The following is an 8436-nucleotide window of genomic DNA, read 5'->3' as shown; positions in this document are numbered from 1 at the left end:
GAATAGGAGAAGTACCATATGGGTGAGGAAAGCTGGCACTCCTAGGAAGAAATGGTAGACATTTGGGAAGAAAGGAAGCTAAAAACAACAGATTTTTTAAGTTTTATTATTTATTTTGAGAAAGAGAGAGAGAGCGTGAGGAGGGGAAGAGCAGAGAGAGGGAGAAAGAGAATCCCAAGCAGACTCCACACTGCCAGTGCAGAGCCTGAAGAAGAGCTAGATCTAATGAACTGTGAGACCATGACCTGAGACGGAAACAAGACTCAGAAGCTTAGCCGACTGAGCCACCAGGGGCCCCTAGATGTTATCTGTAGGGGACACTCTATGAAATGACTATAAAAACAAGTCTTTCTTCTATATTCTTCTGGCCTTGTAATGGAAGGCTGACTAAGAAGGTGTGATGTGAACCACACAGGATACAAAGTAGGATTCCATTGTGGGGGCTAAATTTTCTGTGATTTATCAGTATAATTAAACTGCCAGTGTTAGTTTCTTTTAGTAAATACTTTTTTTTAATTCTTCAATAACATCTCAGAAGATCAAGAATGTAGGCACTAGTCTCAGAGCACTACAAAGGCAATGCTTTCCTTTTTCTATCATAACCATGCACAATAGACTCTCAGTAACTAATAGCATTACATTAGCGGATGGGGACAGAGTTCATCATTACAGGAGAAAAACACACTACAATTTTCTTGTGTTGTTGTTGATAGAAGGAAGACGTTATTATGGTCTTTGTTTAAAAATAAAATGGTGGGGGGAAATAGTATGTTTCTAAACTGAGATACCTATATCCTACAATGGGGTCTCTCTAGCTGGTTAAAGAGCAAGGCAGTGATGTGAATAACCAAATAGAAATACTTGGAAGACATATAGTGAACAATGAAATTTTGCAGTTTTTCTTCCTTACATCATTACCATTCAGTGAACTGGCTAAATCAAAACTCTGATTGACTTTTGAGGTCGATGAATATTAACCATAATTACTGTGATTATTTAGCAATTATACATCATGTTGTACACCTGAAACTAATGTAATGCTCTATTTCAATTATATCTAAAATTACAATACATTACATAAAAAAAATGAAGAGGGGCACCTGGGTGGCTCAGTTGGTTAAGCATCCAATTCTTGATTTCGGCTCAGTCATGATCTCATGGGTTCATGAGTTTTAGTCCCACTTCCGGCTCCACGCTGACCCTCTCCTGCCCCTCCCCTGTTCTCTCTCACTCTCAGTCTCTCTCTCTCTCAAATAAACGTAAAAATCTTAAAAAAAGAATAAAAAATCTGAGAGCATCCTCTTCCACTTTCACACAGTGAAAAACAAAACAAAAACCTGATGCTACATTTCCAGTGTATTTAAAATCAGTACATTTATCTCTGTTCCAATGGGATCATTTTGGGGGCTTAATACAACACAGGACTTTACAGTGCTCAATTGTGTTGAAACCCAGCTTCCCGACTTAGTCACTCTGTAATCAAAGGAAACTAAATAACAAGCACTTTTCATCTATAAATAGAGATGATAATGATAAAAACAGCAAATATGTCATTAGTTTTAAGCAGATAATTATTTAGAACACTTTGAACCATGTTCCAAAGAAACTAGTTGTCCATCATTAGATAGCAGGCAGACTAATTTTTCTAAAATGCCCATTGAATGGATTCAGACTGGAATCCAAATGCTTTTACTGGGATTATATGGTTTTTCCCAACATAATCCTACTCATTCTCTAAACTTCAGTCCTAGTCTTCTATTCCCTACACTTATCCTGGGGCTCTTCTCTTCCTCTCCTACCCCTCCTCTTTTTCTTCTGCCATCACTGTGACATAAGGATGCTCTGTGAGCTGGGAGACGGGGAAGACTCACCAGACTGAGCACCAGGATGGAATCCTGTCTGTTTTACCTCAACCTGCTCAGTCTTTATAAGGGTGCTGCTCTTTGCCTGTGAGAAGCTTTCAACAGGATGTTCCCTAGAGCTAGTTTTGTAATAAACCACAAAGTCTCTGAGGAGTCTAATTTCTAATTTTGACTCAAAATGAGAGAATTGTTAGGAAGCCATGGCTTCTGAGAAAATGAAGGCAGACGAGTGAGGTTTAAGTCATCAGGATGGCAGAGTAAGAGGACACAGGACTCTTCCCTATAAGAAAACACAAACATGAATGGATGAAAAGACCTTTAAGAGCATTCCAGAATTCAGATGAGAGATTACAGGACCCTGGCGGAGCACACAAGAATAGACAAATGGAAACGACATGAAGAAAAGATTCACTTGACCCACATCCCCTCTCCCCAAACCTGGCACTCTTCTGCATACAGATTCCCTCAGCCCATGAGCTCTCCCGTGGTGGAGAGAGTGAGCAAGCGTGCTCTCGCTCACCTATACATGTATTCACACAAATAGAGTTCTCATTCTTCTCAGTTGCTATGTTCTATAATGTCACCTTGAACACTGAATTAGAAAATGTGGAACCATTGCTCTTGGGGGAAATGCAGAGTAAGTTTCCTACAAGTCTCTTGTCACAACATTTTTGTCAGTCAATACATAACCTCTTTTTATACTGTTGTTTCTGTGAAAAGACACCTCCTTGAGTGCACAGTTCTCAATAAATGATTAGTTGTGCCATCTTCACATGACTGAAAACCAGGAGCTTGGGAGGCCACTTGTGTTGGTTCCTTCAGAAACATCTTTATGGGACAAGCCAGTCTCATTGGTGTTGAGACTTGTTTTCCACTTAATCCTTTCCCTGTGCACTTAATAGGCATTTGAAAACCTCTTCTGCAGCCTCCTGAATGGCAGAACCTGCCCAAGCTCTAAGTTTAACATTGCATATTCTTTGTTGCCTTTTGACATGTTTGCTAGCCAGCCTGTGCTAGCCTAGAAGAGTGATTTTTTTTCTGACGTGGAATGATGTATCTCTGAATCCCTTTGCCCTCACACCAGTGTTGTCCCACTAGTTTTTTTTTTTAATTAGGTGTCATCTCTTGAATCTACAAATTTAACCTCTTTTTCATCTTTTCCATATTTTTATCTCACACTATCAATGTTGTTTTAGTACTTTCCATACTTAATACACAGATAAGTTTCCTCTTTTGTCTGGATATATATTATATTTCTCAGTCAATGACTTTGAACTCACTACCAACAATGCTATAACTCAGAGTTATAGCACATTGAATGAAGTTTATCTAAGATGGTAATAACAAGATATTTACTTATTTTAGTCTTGTCAGCACTACACATGGGGGCCATTTTAAACAGCGGAATCAACGAAAAGCACAAAAATATGAAAAACTTGACATTAAATAGATAGGAAAAGACTTGTTTAGAGCTGAAATGAGAAGTCAGAATGTCACCTTATTCAACCTCTGGGAATGTGACTGTCAAGCAACCCAAATATTTTCCTGTTCTTTGCATCCTTCTAGTAACCATTAAAATGCCATGAGAATTTATTTGGCAATAATTTAAATTACAATTTAAATTGTATGGAGTGGGCAAATTTGCAGGTATGAAATTTCCATATAATGGAGCCCCACTGTGTATTTGTAATTTATATGACTCATATTTAAGAATGTAAGTAAATGTAAAAAAGTATGATAATATTCAAACCTCTACAATTTACAAATTGGTGAGGTTGATACAAAAATGATTTAAAACTGGTCAAAACTCTCAATGGAGTCTAAAATACATGTAAAAGCAAAATAAATCTAGATGGCTGAGAGGATGCATGTTTATTAAAGCTGTCAAATTTTCCACATTAGTGTTTAGATACAATTCACCTTTCACCAAAATCCCATTTTGATTAATTTCACATAATCAGATGATTTTTCCACAAAAATTATTCTGATGAATTGTGAAAATAATAAGGGACATGTCACAACATGACATTTAGACTATGCTATGTATTTTAAAGTCTAATATGACTTAAATACCTAGATGTTTATGAATATGAAAGTCATGGAATAAAATTAAACCAAATATCAAAGTGACATTTTGGTTGATGTTTGCTTTGTGTTTATATTTTCCTATATTAAAAATAAAAGGCATTTTTTAAAGGGAAGGAGCTAGAATTTATCCATCCTTTTGTGATAAACACATGATGTATTTAAGAACAAACAAGTCTGAGACTCAAGCAATCCTACAGAGAGGCAGACTTGAGACACGCCAACCCCCCCCTTCCCTCTCCCCACCCTTGTTGGATTCTCCTGTTACTAACATGTTAGTTCTAAAGACTTAGACCCTAAGTTCTGAACTCAAACTGAACTCCCAGCGGTTTCTTGTCTTGACATGTGGGGAGGCCACCCCCACTCTATGCCCTTGAGAGCTTTAGAAATCCAAAAACATGTCTCTAACTGAGCTTATTTGGAAATGCTGTTAGCCTTGAGAGTAGTAAAGCATTCTTCAGCAAGATGCTCATCCTCATCCTCACGGGTCCCCTAGTAGGTAAGTACTGGACTGTCACACTCATTTGAAACATGGGCTAGCTACGTGGACAACAGCCAAACAGAAGCTTTCAGGGCTCTAATCAGAGCAAACAGGCTCCACAAAAAACATCTTGTGTAAGATTTCTTAGGGCACCTGATCCCATTTGACTTTGTGGCCCCTGAATCGACTACCTACCTGTTTTACTCTGTATGGGCTGAGATTAGGCTTTTTCTCATTTATTGAGGATAAATTTGTGCATGGGCTTCTTGCTTAGTTCAGTACATCACAGGAAGTCTGATGAAGAAAAGGATGGGAGTATAGACATGTCAGTCCTTTAGCCTGAGCAAATCTATGGTATTTGAGCGATGTCTCATACTGCTCATATAGTCGTAAATGCATTATGCCATTTTACATTTACAAAACCTTATGAAGTGCTCATCCCCTAAAGCTTAATGGAAAGATTACAAACTTCGTAATTATACTCAAGTAGGGTTCAAATTCCAGATCCTTAAATCATCATAAAATATCTTTGAGGAACGTAAATTAATATTCTTAAGTTTTGGGGTTTTTAAAAAAATCTGTGTTATGAGTATGGTTATCTACCTATAAACCTCCTTAACAATTAAATGAGATAATCCCTGCAATGTAAGTAATATAGTACCTCGCATATGCCAATTCATGTTGATTTATTTTTTTAGGGAGATGGATAGAAGTGTAGAATTTAGCCAACAGACATAATAGGGGTTTTCTTTAATTTTTTCCCTCCCCAAAAGCAGATGTAAGTTTCTTCCACTCCAAATCCTCTTTTTTTCCCCCATCGTGTGTCAGACAAGGAACAAAAGGGAGAATTTAATTTTGTTAGAAACGAATCCCTAGGTATGTTTTAAGATATTTGATATTAGAATCAGGAAAGCTGTGAATGCACTAAGTGTTTAAAGATAGTGTGCACTATAAAAAATTCATAGTGATTCCACTGGTTGTCTTAAGTCTATATTGAAATTATTTACCAGAAAACTAATAACACTCCCTTGCCTTTTTCTTTTCTCTTTTTCTTCATTCTTTGGAACAGGCAAATATTTGAAAGTACATAGCCTTTGCCGAGTGCTTTATTTGCAATATATATATTTACAATATAATATATTTATTTGCAATATATGTTTATATATTTTTATATATTTGCAATAAATAAAGTAATAATGGAGAAAAATATACAGAAATAGACAATATGACAAGAGATTGAAGACAGGTATGTAAACACATCATAGGAACACATGAGGGATATCTGTGATGGTTGAAAGTTCCCAGAAAAATATTCTCACAGGTGCTGATCTGTAGGTAGAGTCTTCCATTCTAACCAGGTTACTAAGGGTTTGTATGTGTGAAGAAACGCTATGACAAACAAAGACATAGGGTTACAACCTTCATGGACCGAAGTAGATGACCAGTTCTTCGAGGAGAGAGATATAGAAAGAGTAAGTATTTCAAGGGATTAGAAATCTTGCTAATATTTTTTTTGCTTCTCAGCCTTTTGGCTAAAATCAAATCAAGTAGAAAACTTGCTAATATTTTACAAGACATGGAGGGTACATACATCTTCTTTGTAACTTCTTGGGTTGTACTTTTTTAGGATAAATACATTTGTAACTCTGCATTATTTACTTATGTACTTTATACAGGTAATACATGAATACATAGAACACATTGGCACTGTTTTAAAAAATCAAGGCATACAGATCCAGCTAAATTATACTGTCTATACAGTATATTGCTCTCTACACTGTATACAATATACTGTCTGTACAGCATAATACAGTATGTTGTCTATACAGTCTATGCAGATCCTACATTTTAGATCTCTCCTACATTGCAAGGTGTCCTTTTTAGGTTATTTCTTATGTTTATAAAATTCTTGTTATAAATGTGGGTGTCTACATACCCATACATGCACACACACATATATATGCTTAATTTTTGCATGTATGTGAATGTTAATGAAAAAATCAAATTTCTGCTTCATTTTTGCATTTGTCTTTCTGTCAGTTTCCGTGAATATTCTTTACTTATTCCGAGTGCTTCTGAGTGTCCTAATATAAATATACCACAGAGTTTTAAGTTCAGTATTACTTTATTGCTGGCATCTTGAATGTTTCAGTATTTAGTCATTTACAGGCACTTTTACAATGAGAATTACTGTATATATGTCCACATGTATATGTGAACATTATTCCCTAAGATGGCACGTAGTTAAATTGCTCTGCCCAAACTTTGTTTTTAATAAGAATGATCACTACACAAATTTTCACTAAGAGTAGGTTCAATTTTCTTCAATCAATTGGGCATAAGACTTGCTCTTTAACCTAAACCTCACTAATGCTTGTTTTTATCAATCCTGAAATTCTGTTGGCTAAAAATACAATGGTGTATTATTTGTATCATATTCATTTAATTTTTAATTTCTTGATTGCAAGTAAGAATAAGACATATTGTATGTGATTGAACATTTGCATTCAATTCAATGTGAATGTTTCTCTATGTAATCTGTCCACATATTTTCTATTGGTAAAATATGTATAAATTGTATAACAGCATAGAAAAAGTAGAAGGCATGAAGGTAAAAGTGCATGAGAATAGGAGAATGTTGATGAACAACAAATACAGATAAAATGATATGAAGTTTCCTTTGAGGACCAAAAAAAAGGGAAATATGTAAACAGCCATTAGCCTGATAAATATACATATACATAAACTTTATGGTAAGACAGGGTAGGAGTGAGAGAGCATTCTGGTGGCAATGTTAACTGAGGTTGAGAGGTCAATTTTCTCTGAGAGGTCATCTGATGAAAGTGCAGGAGGGTTAATTTGGAAGACAAAGGCTTAGATTTGGACCTGAGTCTTTATGCAATATAAGAGTTGGGATGCTTTTCAATCAGTATGCATAATCAAATTAATGGTGATGGCTTTTTTATTGTTAGACACAGAACAGTCTCATGCTCTTCTTATATTCACAAATGTAAATAGACTGTCACCTCATTAGGGCAATTTTTAGCACTATAGTTAAGAGTAAGGGCTCTAGAATCAGTATGTGGGCTTGAAACAGGTCTGGCACTTGCCAGCTTTTTAAACTTGTAGAAGTTACCTAAATTCGCCTCATCCTAAAATGGGGATAAAATTTATGAGTTAATACATGAAATGTTCTCAGGAAACCAACTGACTCACATTAAGCACTTAAAAATGGTTAACTATTATATTACACAACTCCCCAATTAATTGATTTCCCTGTATTTCTCTTCTCTCCCAACTCATAGTGTAATCCAGAGTGAAATGTCATTACATAAACTTTCCAAAACTCCTTGACCCATGTTTTCATGTTCAAAAAAAGAATATCCATCCTTAGAGAACTTGAAGGCCAAATTGCCAGAGTAAGCAGAAACTTGAGGTATGAAGTTTCAACAGAGTAAGAGGAAAAAGACATGTTTCATCCCTGTAATTCAATATTGATGCCCAGTCGGCTACACATATTCCAATCCTTGCTTCAATGGACGCAGACTTAAGGGTTCTTTTTCCTGATTACAACATTCCATAATCTTCAACTGTCTGTGGTAGACTAAGTGAGTGTTTCTGAAATAGTATCAACTATGCTTTTAAGAAGAGAAAAAGGGGGCAGGGGAGAAACCTGTATATTATGAATTATGGGGCTAGTATGCCTTTCAAAATATTCTAATAGTCTTAAGAAATGGATGGCCCTATGTCATTCTTTCTCATTGCCATATAGTACTCCATTGTATCTATATACCACATCTTCTTGATCCATTCATCAGTTGATGGACATTTAGGCTCTTTCCATGATTTGGCTATTGTAGAAAGTGCCGCTATGAACATTGGGTGTCATGCTAAGTGAAATAGTGAAATAAGTCAGGCAGAGAAGGATAGATACCATATGTTTGCATTCATAGGTCTAACAGGAGAGACCTGGCAGGGGACCATGGGGAGAGGAAGGAGGAAAGAGAG

General features: G+C 36.1%; 1 protein-coding gene across 1 annotated transcript in view; it reads right to left on the bottom strand.

The window, feature by feature from the left end:
* Positions 1–8436, bottom strand: part of LOC115271975 (olfactory receptor 52E2-like) — a 64542-nt gene that overhangs the window by 25172 nt on the left and 30934 nt on the right. The window lies entirely within an intron of this gene.

This window comes from Suricata suricatta, chromosome 11 (assembly GCF_006229205.1).
Source record: "Suricata suricatta isolate VVHF042 chromosome 11, meerkat_22Aug2017_6uvM2_HiC, whole genome shotgun sequence".
Lineage (NCBI taxonomy): Eukaryota > Metazoa > Chordata > Mammalia > Carnivora > Herpestidae > Suricata > Suricata suricatta.
The sequence above is the reverse complement of the archived record's forward strand: the minus strand, read 5'-3'. Positions and strand labels throughout refer to the sequence as shown.